This window comes from Ips typographus, linkage group LG4, assembly GCF_016097725.1.
Source record: "Ips typographus isolate SLU linkage group LG4, UJ_Ityp_2.0, whole genome shotgun sequence".
Classification (NCBI taxonomy): Eukaryota; Metazoa; Arthropoda; class Insecta; order Coleoptera; family Curculionidae; genus Ips; species Ips typographus.
In genome coordinates, this window is record NC_138425.1 from 5,029,239 (window position 1) to 5,046,183 (window position 16,945).

General features: G+C 33.8%; 1 pseudogene across 1 annotated transcript in view; it reads left to right on the forward strand.

Moving 5' to 3' along the window:
• Positions 1-16,945, forward strand: part of LOC145728360 (uncharacterized) — a 71,883-nt pseudogene that overhangs the window by 38,906 nt on the left and 16,032 nt on the right. The window contains exons 8-9 of the transcript XR_014178070.1: positions 9,747-10,288; positions 10,728-10,934. The product of XR_014178070.1 is annotated as an uncharacterized LOC145728360 (transcript). The remainder of the gene's footprint in view (positions 1-9,746; positions 10,289-10,727; positions 10,935-16,945) is intronic.

The window sequence follows — 16,945 nt, forward strand, 5'->3', positions numbered from 1 at the left end:
TGCAATTTAACCGTCATTAGGCCCAAAATGGCTTCCTATTACTTTGGTTGACTAGAACTATTAATCTGAACTAGATTTATGACCGCCATTATAGTTCGTTAGATCGGCGTTTCCACACCCACCAGACTAGTGCTAAATGATTAGACTTTCATACAATCCTGCTGATACGGGAGTTCATAGAGTATACAGAAAAAAAAGTTCTTGTAGATTTTCCATTAGACTAGGTTAATGTTGGTTAGTTATTACGCTGAGCAGTGAATGCCAGTGATACACACACATGTTTAATTTTCAAACATTTTATATGCAAATAACGAGAAACGATGTGGCAACAGGAACTGTTGATGTCGTGACACATGCTCTAAATCTCATAAATTAAAGCCTATTAAGGGCGTCCATCAAAAACAATTAACCTAATTAAAAGTACACCAGAAAAGTGAAAAAAAGCGTGGGCTTATCGCCCATAACGGACACTTTGCCCAAGAGGGAATGGACGCGCCCATGCAGACTTTGTTTACCTGCAAAATGTGGGGGTGAGGCGCACGAATCCGCCATGGTGGGCTGATATTCGTTAATAGACTGCTTGTTAAATTGTACAATAGGTCATTACTCGATATTATTTTTTTTTACAATCAAGAGAAGAAAGGGTTTTTTGTAGTATAAAAAAATATTGAGTTGAAACTGAACTTGCGGGAAATACAGTATATTACCAGCTGAAATACCATGATTAGTGTAGGGTTTTTCTCACTGGATGTTTTCGTTCAGAGACGAACATTATCACCCTCCTCCGATCTCAGTTTGTTTATTCACTACCCCACTATTTCCATAGTGTCAGTCGGATGTTTATCTTCATTCTTATTAATGTCTATAATGTCATTAAAGAATTGAGTTTGAGTGCCACGTATTAGTAGTTTGAGGAAAAATATAATTTGTAATTACCTACATATTATTCATGTGGAAGAGAAGTAGTTTCTTCTGCTTCAATCACAATTCCTTTTAAAAATGTAGAGCTGCATTATATCTGACATTGCAAGAAACTATCTGGCATAGCCGGACAAAATGTACATGGCTCCTCAGAGCAATGGAACTTTTTTAACTTAATGGATTCGAAAACATTAAAATCAAACGTCATGAACATTATTTTCTCATAGCTAATATTTAGTCTAAAAACTGAACAAACAAGCAGTTAACGTAATCTATACTGAAATTAACGTTAGGCCGCAATCGATAAATTTATTAATCTAAGACGTGTCATCTGCGTGTATGTTAGGAATTTATATATTTACGGTTGCGATGCAGAAGTATCCATGTTAAGCTCAACTTGGCAATAAGTCACGTTAAATTGCTTTTTAAATAGCCCTTGACATTGAAGATGCATCCGCTGATCAAGTAGGAATTTTCAGGACTTATATCTCTGAAAACGAGGCAGTATCTTGATTTGTTGGTTCTAAGTGTACGCCTTTTTGTGATTATGTTGTAGCAAGCTGAAGTGCAATCTATATATTGACTTAAAATAAATTAAAGACTTGTTCGTGCAGTTTGCACAGATAGCGTGTAGTTTTGTTTTGTATTTATATAAATAAAGGATGTGGTGGAAGGCTAATGACCTCTCTCTGTATTGCTCAATAGACATAATAAAGCAATATCTAGCTGAAAAATTGTGCCTTGCTAATAGTAATTTATGGCAAAATTTTATCTACCACTTAGTCAAGTGTTGTAAACATACGAGATAAACTTTACCTTTATTCATAATAAAACGGAAAGAGGTATTATCGGAAATGCAAATATATTGCTTTTTGGGAATTAATATTACAAAACTGTACCATTATTTATTGCGGACAACATGTTCGTTGTATTTTGATTAATTTCAAAGTGCAGGAAGGCAATTATGCCGGTACAGTTTAGTTCAATAGTTAGCATCAGACTTGTTTTAACCTTAACGACGATTTATTGGGGAAATATATTTTATGGCGTTTGGTTCAAATTAAACCAGGACCAGTACTTGGGCGTTAAGTACCAGTTCTGTTTTAAACTTATTTAAAACTGTAGGTATAAAACCGGTTCTAAAATTTACGATGCAGTGCGAATAATCTGATAAAAAAAATTGTAAAAGTATCAAGTTTTGTGATGGCTTTTCAATGTTATCTTGACTTTGATGAAAATGGAGTGCTTTGTTCATTTTATCATTACAGAGATAGTAATTATCCTGCAAATTTTTGATAGACTTTTGTACTTGTTTGGAATAGTTAAATACTGCATTTTTCAGTTTCAAAACACTATCATATCAAATAATTTCATAAACACGGCTGCTTGATGAATCTTCAATTAAATTAAAAATTGTTAACTAATATACTAACAGAAAAATGTTGCATATATGATTTAAGTCACTAGTTGTTCTTCTTTAACACATTGATTTTTTCTTATTTCTAGATGTATTGTACCGGTGTATTTTGCATATAATATGAATGGGTCACAATAATGTTTATGATTTTTATGTGAAAATTATTCTTAACAAATTGTACTTGTTCCCCATGAGACACTGCTGCACACTTTTTCCAGAATTTCTTGGGACAAAAATTGTGATATGTCTACAGTTAAAGCAAAATTGAAAATTTGGCTTATCGACTAAAAGCTTTAGGTAAAGATATTGATAATATTTCTCTGGGAAATCTATTTCAACAGCAAAGTGGATGCTAATAAATCTGATCTAATAATTGAAGATCTGATCCAGGCAATAAAAAGGCATTGATTTGTAATTAACAAATTTTAGTAATAATTAATACGAATCAAGGTGGAAACAGTTGTTTCCACTGCGTTAGATCTGGACATTGGACCATAAATTGTATTTAAGTGCAAGTGCAAGACACGAGTGTGACATCTGTAAAAAGACTTATTATGAAAGTAATTGTTATTTCCATAAAACGACATAAAGAATTTGATAGAGAAGAGTTGGTATTAATCAAAAGAAGACTTAGCAAGAATAACTCCGGTGAAGCCTTCATCAGAAGCTGAGAGAAGCAAAGTCACTTTTGGTAGATGACATTAAAATACCAAAGAACAAAGAGTAACGAAGAGAAAGCAAGCAGAAGAAAGGCAAAAAAGAACAAGAAAATGAAACTTTAGGAGTGCTTGGACAGATAATAAAAAATACGAAATGAAAAAAAAGTTCAGTGATCAGTCAAGATTTGCAGGAGAAAACAAGGAAAGATGAGAAGAAAAAAGAGATTTTCTAAATGAGAATAAATCATGGACTAGATAAGAATGATTTGCCTAAGACAAAATATTGTCACGAAGCAAAATGGAAGATACAAAGATTATGTGTGTTTAGCCAAAGATATTTTATTACAACGAAATCATTGACCAAAACTGTCTATAAACAGTGTCTTTTTTGTCTATGTTTCTGTATTTGAACCTACTGGCCAACAAAAATTATTACTAATATACTAATACAGTTAATTATTGCCATTCTGCTGGTAAAGTAGTATATTCATTCAAGTTTAAAAACACACTATTTAACCTACATGAAAGGAAAGTCATTAAGGTATGACAAATAACGGACGAGGAACATTAAACCAGTTCATTGAATTACCAAGTCCACGCTTGTACTACTCCAACTCCATTCAATACATATCAAACATTTTATGTTATACCGACCCATTAAAGAGATCATTTAGCCTCAATGAGCGTATATACTAAGACGATTTACCCTGTAACGTAACATAAATAACTCCTGATTAAATTTATTTTACTTTTGTCTCGTATCAATTTCGCTCTGCGGTCACGGACACCCAAGAGATGCTGGTCGACATGACAGTGTTTAATGGATTCTATTTATAATTGCTCTTTATGGCGATTCTATTTATGTGATGCTCAAAGAAATGGTTTCGTACTGTATATTTGTCATTTTATAAAGCTGCTGGTTCGATGACAGTACTATAGTGAACCGGTGCAATCCAGTTTTTAATTCCAGTTTTCGTTAGGGATGGATAATTTAATTCTAGCTAAAATAAGGCGTTTTGAATTAAGCTTCACAGAAATAAGCAATTTCCGCATGCAGAAATGACAATTTCCATCTCGAAAACACCCGAGGCAAATATAATTTGGTTTATGGGCTTTTGCAAAGTTGCCATCCCAATTTAAACCTAGCGTTGGTTGTTAGGCTTCTATTTTATTTTCGGTTTTAATAAGCCGTGCTAACAGTGAACTTCCTGAAACAAACTGTTTAATAACAACATTTGAAACACTGCCAAATACCAATACGTCGTCGAGAGTTTGTTTATTCAGTGAAAATTTTGGCTATTTTTCAAGAAGTACGGTGAAACGGATTTGGCCATGACATTTTCCTGCAGTTCTACTTTCGACCTGACGCCTTTCGCTTATTATCACTGTTACCGTTTTAACTGAATTGTCTTCGATTCGAAAAAGCATTATATCAATTTCGTAAGGAACCTTCCCAAGTATTCTGCCATGACAATACCCTTTACTCACAAACCGTAAAGCCTGCGGTTCAATAAACCCTGTTTAGTCACCGTTCGCTGCAAATGATCTGCAGGTGGTAGGCAACACCGAAGATGATGAACTCCATCGTTGTATTCACCGCAAAGATGTGTATTGTCTGACACTAGTACTTTAAATGACCTCCTTTTTTCCATGCTTACGTGATATGTTGCATCATTCTTGCTGAATTAGAGTAAGGATATCTGTATATCTCTATGCCACTAGGCGGGTGTAAGCTTTATTCTTAAACTGAAAGGAATTTCAATGTTTACCTTTTTTTAAATATTTATGAATACGTTGTTCTCGGCTTCCTATTTTTAAGACTACTTCATTAGGTCAGCTTCAAGCCACTTCGTAAAAATATTTACCAAAGAATGTTGGCAACGACTGCTAAATTAAAGAAAAATAACTAAAACAACTTAAGACGTCCCAAGCACATGGTCTCTCGCATCTTTAACGAAAAGAAAAGGCATCGGGTTTCTCGACACTTTCATGCATCTATTTATACAGATTTTATATCTTTTGCTTCTTTTGCGCTTGATATTTACACTTATTTTTTTAACGCTGCCAGAGATTGTAAACTGCCTTCCAAACATATAAATGGCGGTTTTGAGGGTACTTATCGCTCAGCACGTACCATAAGTAAACATCGCGTCTCGTCTTCGCACCGCTATTTTTATACTCCCAGTTGTCAGTCTCAAATTTAAATACTAAACAGTGTGGTATAGGGAAAGTACTAATGGGGATCGTTTATTTTCATGTAGGAGAGTAAATCAGTGACTGTCTATAATTGGGAGAATCAACTAAAACATCATTTGAATTTGTCATTGGTGCAGTTCAAAAATAGACAATGAACAAAGGATTTGTGTTTTCAAGTTAAATTTTCGATTAATGTTTGACAATTTTTCAGCCCTTTCGTAAGGTGTTGCCTTATTTCTGTAAAACGTAGTATTTCCTACGAAAGTAAAATTAAAAGTTTCTAGACCTCCCAACTTACAAGATATGACCACTTTGGCACAAACCAACTATTTAAGGATTTTACAACGCAATGCTGAACAACTCAGAGATCCTTCCACCCATACTCTTTGCCAAAAATACAAAACCAGATATTCCACTGAGGCACATCGTCAATGTTATATGGGAGGCCTCACAAATCCTCACAATCCTCCTTTAACCAATATTACAATAAGGACTCAGCTCATTTTGTGGAGAAACTGCACTTTTCAGCTTTATCTCCGGGTAACGTTCTGTTGAACTTTTATTCGACTTCGTTGTTCCTTATCAAAATTGCCAAATTGTTTAGACATTACTTACTTCCACTGGAGGGGTGATTTTAAGGAACAAAATGATGGTGTAGCCTTGGGCAACGGGGGTATCGATATGTTGATGACATTTTTGTAGTTCAGAGCCATGATGAAGACGAATTGCGGCACTTTTTAGATCACTTAAACCCAATAAATCTAAAAATTAACACTTATACCAGAAGCCAAAACCAGAAAATACCAGAAACCTTCAGTGCATCTAGGATGAAGAGAAGCAATAAAAATCCTATCGGAGCAAACCAGGTGAATTTGTAAATATTCTGAGTTTGAAAAGAGCTTAAGCACCTCGAAAGAGTCTTCTGCTTGCCATATTTATAAACAGGGTCACAGATAAGATTGGAAAGATGCTGGAGACGCATAAGACAATCGTCATACCCTCACGCATGATCCAACAAAGCGTCAGAAACTCAGAACATCAAAAGACAAACTGGACACTTTATCAGCTGCTGATGGTGGTTGTAGAATCCCTTGCAGTTGTGGCTTGATTTATAATGCAACCCAGTGTTTGTACCAAAGACAAGGAAACATCAATTTGCACCACTCTGTATATACAAGATGGTCCATATAAAAAATGCAAGTTTTGACATACAACATCCGGCAGAATGATTAAAATATAGTAGTTATAGAATTTTTCTAAATTCTAAAATTTCAAGTTAGTTTTAGTTTCCTAATACATGCTCCTGCCTGTTGATCAACCAGTACATAGTCAAAATCAAAGATTTTAAACTGATTATATTAAAAGATCATCTTTGACCTCAACACTTTAAATTCTGATCATAATTGAGATTACATTCAAAGAATAGTATTAGTTAAATAACCCTGTGCAGTGCATTGTCATTATTCAGAATCACAGATATCGTTTATGGAAATACTATAAATAGAAGAAAAATTGTATGCAACAGATTGTTGTTTAGTATGCAGTACAAATAATGTTTGAATAGTGTGACACTGTATCGTTGATTTATCAATGTCACATTTTTGTCACGTGGCATATTACCCTACTGTCTATCAAAAGTGTCAAGATGGTGAAAATCAGTGTGACACTGCTGCCATTATGTGAACTTAAAATTAAATTGATTAATTATGAGACACAACACTGACGTTTACACCAATAAAGAAGAATAGAAGAAAACTTAGTATTCTAACTATTAGACACTGATTGGTAATAAAATCATTTTTTTATTTTATTTCTCCGTCCACCACAGATGCTTCTATTTGTTCTAGTAAACTGCTCGAATGAGATTACTTAAACATTCCATCCACTCACTTATTTCGCTTTTATTTCAATATGAAAATACCATCGCCCCCGGTATCCTGTACCGTGTCACCTACACCGTTTCTGCAAGTTTTCTTCATTTTTTTCGCGACATCTGTCTGGCGACTACAGCAATTACAGCTGACTACAAAATAATGATTGGAACACGTTCGGTATTGCGCTGTAAATCCGCTAAGAACATTCCATTTGTAAACCCATCACCTTTTCTTGTGAGGGCTCAGTGGATACACGGAATGATACTTAAGGATTTATATTAGACTTATCTTGTTGTTAAATTCTGGGGTCGGATGCAATAAGCAGAGGTTAAGAGAGTGGGCAGATGATCGTCAGATTACCACTATAACCAATGAAGTTTTAATTTCACCTCTTTGGAGTTGAATTTCTTTAGTGTTGTTCACACTGGCCTCGATGCATCTTGGTTATCCTATGGAGTTTCTTCTAATAATTTCTCTTATCTTGATTCCCTTTACTGGCGCTAATGGTGGTGTACTCCCAGTTTTTGAATGTTCTAATAATTGAATATAATATTCTTGATTTATATCGTCAAAGAATAATTACAGTTTCATCGTTCCTTCGCCCACGTCTTTTGCCGATTCAGGAAGCCGATATATAGTTGCTACGCTTCAGTAAACTATTCGAAATAACTTAGCGCTAAAAGTTGCTGCTGGGCGTTCCTTAAACTATGAACAGTCTAAAGTGATTGATGCTATTAAAATGCATTATCCTGGAAATGGACCAACCTAAACATTTTTCATTACAAGAGTATGGAGTAGCGCTGAATGGTCTTTTTCTAACATGGTTTATTTTTGCTGTTGCTAATCTTAAACACTAATGTAATTGAGCGGCGGCATCAGAAAACCATAATTTCTTTAATGTTCATCCAAGCGCTTCTTCATCACTAACATACCTAACACAAATGCATTCTTTTTAATGTTTTTTTTCACTCAGATCCGGTCATGCACTGTAATTGGAGCAAGACCACACCAATAAAATAGAAACGATGCAATGCTAGAACGGACATTCTTTCGCTTGTTCTTCGATAGAGGCGTTTTAGTTTATTAAGTTTATTTCCACTGTCGATGGCTTTTGCGACGGTTGTGATTAGTTTCGAGTTTTACCTCGACATTTCTTGATCTATCACGCTTACGGTGTTATTTGTCACACTATAAATTTTCACGCCCAGATTGCGCTAATTATAGATTAAAGATTTCCTAGGGTCATTACCATTAAGAACATTTATTTACGAAGATGAAAATAAATCCAACTATTGCAACAACTTGGTTGAGAATCCAATTAGAAGATTCCACAAATGAGCGTCCTATTTTGGTCATAAGTAATTAGTCGTGTAATAATTGCGAAAAAAAAAAAAAAACAGGATTGAAAGTGATTCTAGAGGCGAATAAACGATACTTACCTATTGACAGCCACTAACTAAATCAAAGAATAAATGATACTAATGATTCATATTTTGTTGTTCAGTTAGTGAACAAACACAGTAAATCATTTTCGTTCATTTCTGATGAACGAAAAGCTGATGACAGGGGCTAAATAATTGATTTTCAAGTAAAATTCTGTCTGTGCCAATCATACTAATTCTACAATATCAGTTGGCTGGCCTGCTGCAATGCTACAGGTTTCTAAAGAAATTATTGAACAAATTCTATGATATCTAAGATTTGGAACATTTACCAGTTGATTTAAAGTGGTTGTAAACATTTTTTTGAGCTTTTTTGAGTATTGAGACACTTTAAAGCCCATATGCCAAAAAGAGAGGACACGAGCAAACATTTGTTCTTGTTTGCATGTTTGCTCGTCATATCAGACCATACATGAACATATTCAAGTTGCAGTTGATCATTTATTTGAGTGCGTTCTTACTTTCCTTTTTGTGAATAAGCGCCTTTTAGGATCGTGATGAGACTATCCTAGAATGATTTTGATGGATACTATATTGGGAACAAATTCTGATTATTTGTGGGCTAAAATTAGGGACAAAGCATTGACTGATTAATAATAAGCTTAATAACACAAGATTAATTGAAAGGAGGAAAGGGAAATCAAAGTGAAAAGCATCCCACCAAATCAAAAGAACCGAAATACTCAAGGCTCTGAGAAGAAAAGACGAATTGAAGAAAAAAAAAAAAAGGCGCAAACACACCCCGACTAATAATGTTCTCGTCCAAAGTGGTATTCCTGACCAATTAAAGAAGAGAGAACCTTTTAAGGAAGCATAAGAGGAAAGAAAGAAAAAAAGGTTTTGTAAAAGAAAAGAAGAGGGAAAATAATTTAGGACCGTCCTAATTTTGCGATTATGGGTTGTAAAAAAGAACCTCTTGGGGCCTGGTATAACAAACCCTATCTTGATATGAATTTCTATCTTAATAATAATATTGTATTTTAAAGCAAAACTTTTAGTTGCATAATTTAGAGTCAGGATCTGTTCACCGAACACGACGTTAATGTCTAAAAATTAACCTTTTTTACGTGTCAATTTTTGTCATTTAAAACATTTTTTAATTAACATTTGATTGATTAAATGCCTTATCAATACAAACAACAACACACGTAACTGATCGAATGATATTGCTCTGTTCCTTAATTTACACTTAGTTTGCAATTTTCGTGTCCAAATCGATTATAGTAATTTGTTTCAGGTGACACAGAACGTATAAGCAAACATTTGGCCCAACTAGCCTGCTACCAAGGTTCCACTGACAATATCTCAGTGATTGTTGTGTTTCTTCGCTGATCCACTTTGATAGCAGCAGAAGGCCCCACGCTGGGCCAATAAAAACGGCCCACCATTATCCTCCAGGCAACATGGAAGCGGGCTTGGACAACGCTAACAATCCCTTCGCCAGTCCTAATGGGTCTTTGAAGGGCCTGGGAGCGGAAAGCGGACATTAATTTGCAAAAAACAACGACGGGTTGCTACTAAACTTGTCTGAAAGCTTAAAGCTAATGGTAAGTCTATGATTGTCTGTAATTAATACTGTAAACTGACCTGATCGTATTGTTTTAGGAACTGACCTATCAAAAGACATATTTGGCACAGAGAAGCTCAACGGATCGAGAAAATCCGTTTCAGAGTTACATTTCGATGACGAATTTGGACCAGAAACAAACGTAGACACTGTAGACGATGTGCTGTCGCCGATAGAAAAAGAGAAGGCCTTTACTGGATCATTGGTTAAAGGTAACCTCATTATTTCAATACCAAGATTTTTTAACTTTGAAGGTCAGTTCATTAACCAGCCGGACTATTATCGGATCGTTTCTATTTCTGTTGGCCAGCCATATAACAATCAGCACGTACTTATTGAAATTCTTCTATCCTTTGCTCTTGTTTATGTTTGAGAAAAAAAGATAGAAAGAAACCTTTCATTAGGATTAAAATTACTTGGGTTGGTTATTGAAATGGTGATTGATTTTGGTGTTTGACTCAACAGAGACAATTTTTTTGCGGTAGCAGTTGCTGTCGTAAGAAAAATTTAAAATTCATGATAATTAGCTTGATTGAAAGAAAAAGGGATACCTTGAAAGTTTCAATTCTTTTATTACAAATAATTGCTTAGTTTAGAGATATCTTAATTCATGATAAAGGAAAAGTATTGATGTAAACCTTTAACTTTCAGGTTTGAAAGATGAAAGTATTCCCAGTTTCCTCAACGATGAAGACAGATTTACTGACAGTCTGATTAACAACAATCCCCTTGAAGACCTAAATCCATTTACAAACAATCAACAAGCTAAAGACGGTTTAGCCCCCAAAGAACTAAACTTTGACGATGACTTCATTAGAGAAGACAGGGAAGAAACCCCCACTCCTCCTGTAGACGCTGGTAAGTCATAATTTTATTGAATATGTCCATCCTTTGTGCACGTAATTTTTGTGACCAAAAAAGGTATTTAAATACCATGTCGAGAGTCCTAGAGTTACCAAGTATCTTAAATATGTTAGCTGCCTATTCCGCAATACATGAATCAGTAATGTTTATACAATTCCTACGTTTTCAAACAGATTTAAAAACATAAAATCTCATAAAAGCCGCTTCAGAGCAAAATTGCGCTCCCTATTTGGTGCGTCTAAACGTTACGTAAGGTCTAGTTTTTGTTAATAAATTGCGGCGAACCGTCGACCGAACGGGTAAACTTTCCCAGCTTATTTGGTATACGAATATGTTCTCAAGAAAAGCAGACAAATTGACTGAATATACTTGTTTCCTGTAACTTTAGGCCGCCGTTGATGAAGTCTAAAGTGTCACTTTCTCAGCTTATTGCGGCGTGTACGATCTGTACAAAAAATGTCTTAAAATTTAATGAGTTAAGAGGTTTTATGGCCTCGTTTGTCTGAAAGCTTAAAAGAGGTTTCAAGAAATATATTTTTCGAAAATCGATGGTCCTACTACTTATTTGTAGAAGTTAACTCTAAATATGAATCCTTGTTACCCGTTTCTTACAAAGTCTGGAATATATTAATATCCTGAGAGATCCATCATCATGTATCAAGGATAAGTGACTCCGCTTTAGAGGAATACATGTGGAAGTAATTTAAATTCAAGGAAAGGTTAAGAGAAAAACATTCGCGTTGCCTTTTAGTCAGATTATTTGTGATTAATGACTATAAAAAGCCTAAAAAGTATGACCACACCTTAAATTCAGAATATATTGGACACGTCTCATTTTTGAGTTTGATAATAATTGCAGTTCTATGATTTTGGCCTGTAAAGATGAATTGTAGAATAGGAATTTCAAATCTGGAGAATAAAATAGTAGATTTTCTGAGTTTTGGTTCATTTCTGCTTTTGCACTTTGCATTTAATAAACTTTACTCTATAGTTGATTTACCCTGTATGTTATCTTCAAGAAGTTATTCCTCCAGGTCTCGCTCGAAGAAAAAAAATTCATTTCGGCTTAAAAATGTTGTTGATATTAATAATTTACCGAAGATTCAATTATTTCATCCTGCTCCATGTTTTAAATCCCGATTTAATTTCAACCTAAACATACAGGGTGTTTCCTAAGTACGGTGCATAACCTCAAGTTGATAATATTTGATTAGATAATCTAATGCTCCTGTTTTGTTTGTATAAACTACTGAAATATCTCATTATCAGAATAATAATGCTATTTAATGAGATGGGGTAGAGTCAATCTAAAGAGAGACCAATAGAAATACATTCGTAAAGTTAGCTGAAAGATGGTTATTAATATTAAGGCGAGCAGATGTACTCCTGCGAGTTTTAACTTTAATATCATATTCGAAAATTTTTTCATTGTTACATAAAACTCAAAGGAATTAATTGCGAAAAAACCAACAACAGTCACTCGAGATTTTGACTTTACAAGTGTAATCTGAAGTGGGTTGATTAAGGAAATCAAGGACACTTAAGTTTGCAATCTTATCACATTTCTGGGAAACTCTAATATCTCATTCTTATACAATTAAAAAAATGAATTAGGTCAGGTTAATCAACTATGACTCAGTGTGTACTGTACCGAAATTTACGTGATTTCTAATTATATAAATGCAGTAAAGGTTTGAATAAAATATTTTTTAGATTTAAATTATCTCAAAACTTTCCGATACATACAAATATGATGAATTTTGACCCCCTGTACTTTTGTTAACTTTTAGATTTAGGTAAATATTGTTAATGTTGTAAATAGTTCTTTGTGCGCGTCCTGCCAGCAAAATAAAAGTAAATTACCCTGTTTAGTAGCACGTTGTTGTTCTTTATAATGTAGAGGGCTAAGTGTTCCCTTTCACGCTCCCAAACTGCCACATCTCTATCAAACAGCATTCTAGGCGCCTGGGAAAATAGAAAGGGGAAGTTTTAGACATGTTTGTTTAGGACACAATATCTGGCCTGGCAAACATTTTACGAGAGTGAAAACTGAATCGTATATTACCTTCTTTCCATTAATTGAGCCTACAGTAGATGCAATTGCTGGGATTGTTTACTCATTAGTAATTTCACGCCATTGTTTTATTTAATTATGGTTGATTTGTTTACTATAAATAATCCCATACACGGAAAATTCATGGTCAAGTTTGAGGATCTTTTAACATGCACCTCGCTTATTAGGGTTTCGATTAAGCGACAGACGACTGTAATGGGTTTACAATTAACATCACCCCAAATAATCGACAAATGAAACCAGACAAGAGAACGGACAGTTGGAAAAAAAATGTTAATTCCCCAGTCAGGCTTAATTCTGCAATGAATCGATTCTATGAATAAAAGATTAGACGCACAGTTGGGTGGTAGCCGTCATCAGATTTAAAAACGGCTTTGCCCCTGCCAAATGTTCAGTTACTGTAATTGTCACTTTTCAGTTTTACTATCAAGTGGTATGAACACAAAAATGAATCGGTTAGTTAAGGAATAGTATAATCTAAATAAGAAATTCTAATATACACTTAGAATGCAAACTATCTAACTGTAATTATTTTAATTGGCTTTATTAAATTTACAATGTGAACTGGTTTAAAAAAGTGCGCGGAGAAGCGTGGTAAGAGACTTAACGAACGACTGACTATTGAGATTTACGGACGTGTAAGAGAGCAGTTTTTATGCATATTTTTATTTAACATCTTATACGTTAGTATCTCACCCACCTAACTATAATGCACGAACAATCTCAAGACGAAATTTTCCGAATCAACTTCATAAAAATGATCTATAAGGCATCTCAAGTGATGGCTCAATATATTGCCTATTAAGCCATAAAATGACTCATTCAGAAACTTTCAAACAGCCCAATGCACGGTATTCGCGATACAAAACCTGTGCGGTCTTACCTTAGTCTTCCAGTGAGACATTTCTTGTAGGGGCACTTGACATTCCATCGCATAATAAAATAGCGGTAGCTGAATAAGTATTACGTATGTAACTGTAATCGAGCGCTGTCTCGATTAACAATTTTATTCCATTACAATTAAACCGTTCGTGATTTTATGTCCTTTTTTGGATTTGGAAGAGTTTACTGGCTTAACAAGGCCAACAGTATCAATAAGTATGAGCTATTTTCCTTGAACTTCGAATATTTTATTTGTTTACAGTCAGTAAAAATTATCACTCTGTTTAAATCACATATTTATTTACTTATTCACTTTTCCTTATATTGGTACTCGTGTATAACATGTTTCATCTGTTTGTTTCAGTTTCACATTATCAGTGCAAATAAACAGTATGTTATCCACATTATACTTAAATATCAGCTTTACTGCTTAATGACAAGGTAAAAAAGACATTGATGAGGAGTTTGTTAATATTATAATTAACACCCGCAACTTGCTTGTTACTAAAACTTCAATGTTTTATAGACTGGACAGTCAAGTTTAATTGACCTGAAATAAATTGGTTATACAGCCAATTTACTATTTATTTCAATTATTGTTATAAACAGAATTTAATTAAAAACTGCGTGTTTTTTTTTATTGTCTAGCGTTTACAAGTCGTGGTAATTACAGTTTCCCGTGGAAAAACGGCACCAATCCGTTAGTGATAGATTTGTGGAGCTCCAAAGTGTACTTAATGGGTTTCCGATAATATTAATAATTTTTTCCCTTCTAAATTATCATTATCATAAGCCAGATACGTGTTAGTCAGGTGCGCGTTACCTAAATTATATACGTGTTATTAATAGATTTTTAGGATAAAATAATTGTTATAGGAACAAAAAGTTACTTAACTTGAGAAATGTGCAATTATTATGTAGACATCTTCCTGTCCATCAACTTTTCTATTAATATTACTGAATATTAAATCTTTGCCTTTTAATTGGCCGTAACTCTGATTATAATCAGTCAAGCATATTCAAAATAACTATGTTTAATTGATTGATTTACTTTGTATTATTCTGTTGATTATTTAAAACGCATTTTACTGGTCTGCTGATTTAGCTGTAGGGCTCTAGGATTTCAAGTGAGAAAGAATATTTTAAACCATGTTAGTCAGTTGTGATTCCGTTACAAGTTTGAGGATAATTAAATATAAAAGAAAGAAGATTTAAAATTAATTTAATTTTATTATGGTTTGTTCAATTATTTTTAATTACCGGTGTTGTCAGGTAACTTTTTTGTACTGTGATGACTGATGATAACAAAAATATCTTAAACCAGCAAGTCTTTCAAAGTTTTATGTACTAATGATAGCCTTTTTTAAGCTTTATAATCCAAAACCATACATACAAAGACAACGAAATGTAAACAGCTATTTGTATCTGTTTCTGGACTGTCACACGTTTTAAATATTTTACATACAGAACATTGTTCGATTCTTGTGAGAAGGGTGAGTGAAAAATGATATTAAATGGTTAAAATCTGAAATAGTAAATTGTTTTTTATACAGGTTGACATAAACTAGTAAAGGTTTGTCCAATTTCAAGCAATTTTAACCAAATTTACGAAACTATTAATAGACAAGGTGTTCTAACAGTGTTATAAAAATTGCGTTTGTTTGAATATTAGCGCCTTGAACTGTCAACGTATGATGTGAGGTAATTGACAACAATGCTTATCTGCAATCACATTGTTAAAAGCAATTTATGGCAAATTGACCCAATAGACCACCAGATCTTCTTTTGATTGGTCTATTTCTAGGATTATGCAAGAAACTATGGTTGATCAAAGTTTTCGCCGTATAATTTTATTACCTTCAGACACAATTTTCATGATTTATGTCAGTTTGAAAGACCAAAATTGAGCAATTTGTGAATAATTTACACCAGTGCTTTACGAAGGGTTGATTTATGTTAAATTATATTTAGAAGGCTATAGGAAAAAGTTAAGATTAAAGTAACTCAATTAGCTCCACTCTGGTGTTTTTCTGTTAAATTGCAAAGCAAGAAAACAATGAACCACGTCCTTCTTGATCTGAAGATGACCCAATTGGTATAACCAAAACGTCGATAACACTGCACAAAATTTATTGTGTTTTGTATTATACTAAAACAAAACAAAAATAGTAAAATATTCTAAGGCATTCTTTTTTAAGTTTTTAGTTGAAAAACTCATGATTTTTGCGATAAACCAATGAAAAGTGCCATAAGATCTTCTTAGACGAATATTAGCATTAGTGTTTAATAGAGTGTTGCTGTCTCATTTTAACTTATTCTGACAAAACGAGACATACTATATTGTTACTACAGGTTAACACCAAAATACGCCTGTTTTCCAAGGAAATTTAATGTCTGATGATGATTTCTAAAAATTGATAGATCGGATTTCGTATTTGATGGCACCAGGTTATTGAAGAGAGAAAAGTCGATTTAAAAATGTGTTTTTTTGCTTTTAATTATCATTCTCTGCGTCTATAGCCAGAAAAAATCAAAAACAATTTTTAAAAATTTCGGACACCTCTATTCGGATTTTTAAATTGCGATATTGTTGCTCACCAAAATGCGCAATTTCTGCAGCTTCAAGCAGAATTTGAGAAAACTTTTTTTTTTGTCAGTGTATAATTTGTTTCTTTCTCACCTTTATTTTCCTGTCTATTTCATTAAGTGCATGTTATTCTTTATCATACTTTTGACGTCACTGAAACCTCATCTTTCACTGTCACATTCAAACCTCAACTTAGCTTAAGTTTTACTTAAAATCGACTTGGAAAGTGTCGGGAAAACAATCGTAAGCCAAGATGAAGTTAAGTGTAGTTCAGACTGTGTCTTTTGACGCCTGTATTCTAAAGTACGACGGTGCAAATGGGGGAAACCCCTCTAATCTGTTAAAAGTCATCTGTTCGCGTTTTTTTTTCTGTATTTGCTTCCTCTATGAAGGATAAAGTTAAACCCTTTGGTCGATCATCAATTACTGTAGGTAGGCAACATTTTTTTTGTGTCCTGAAAG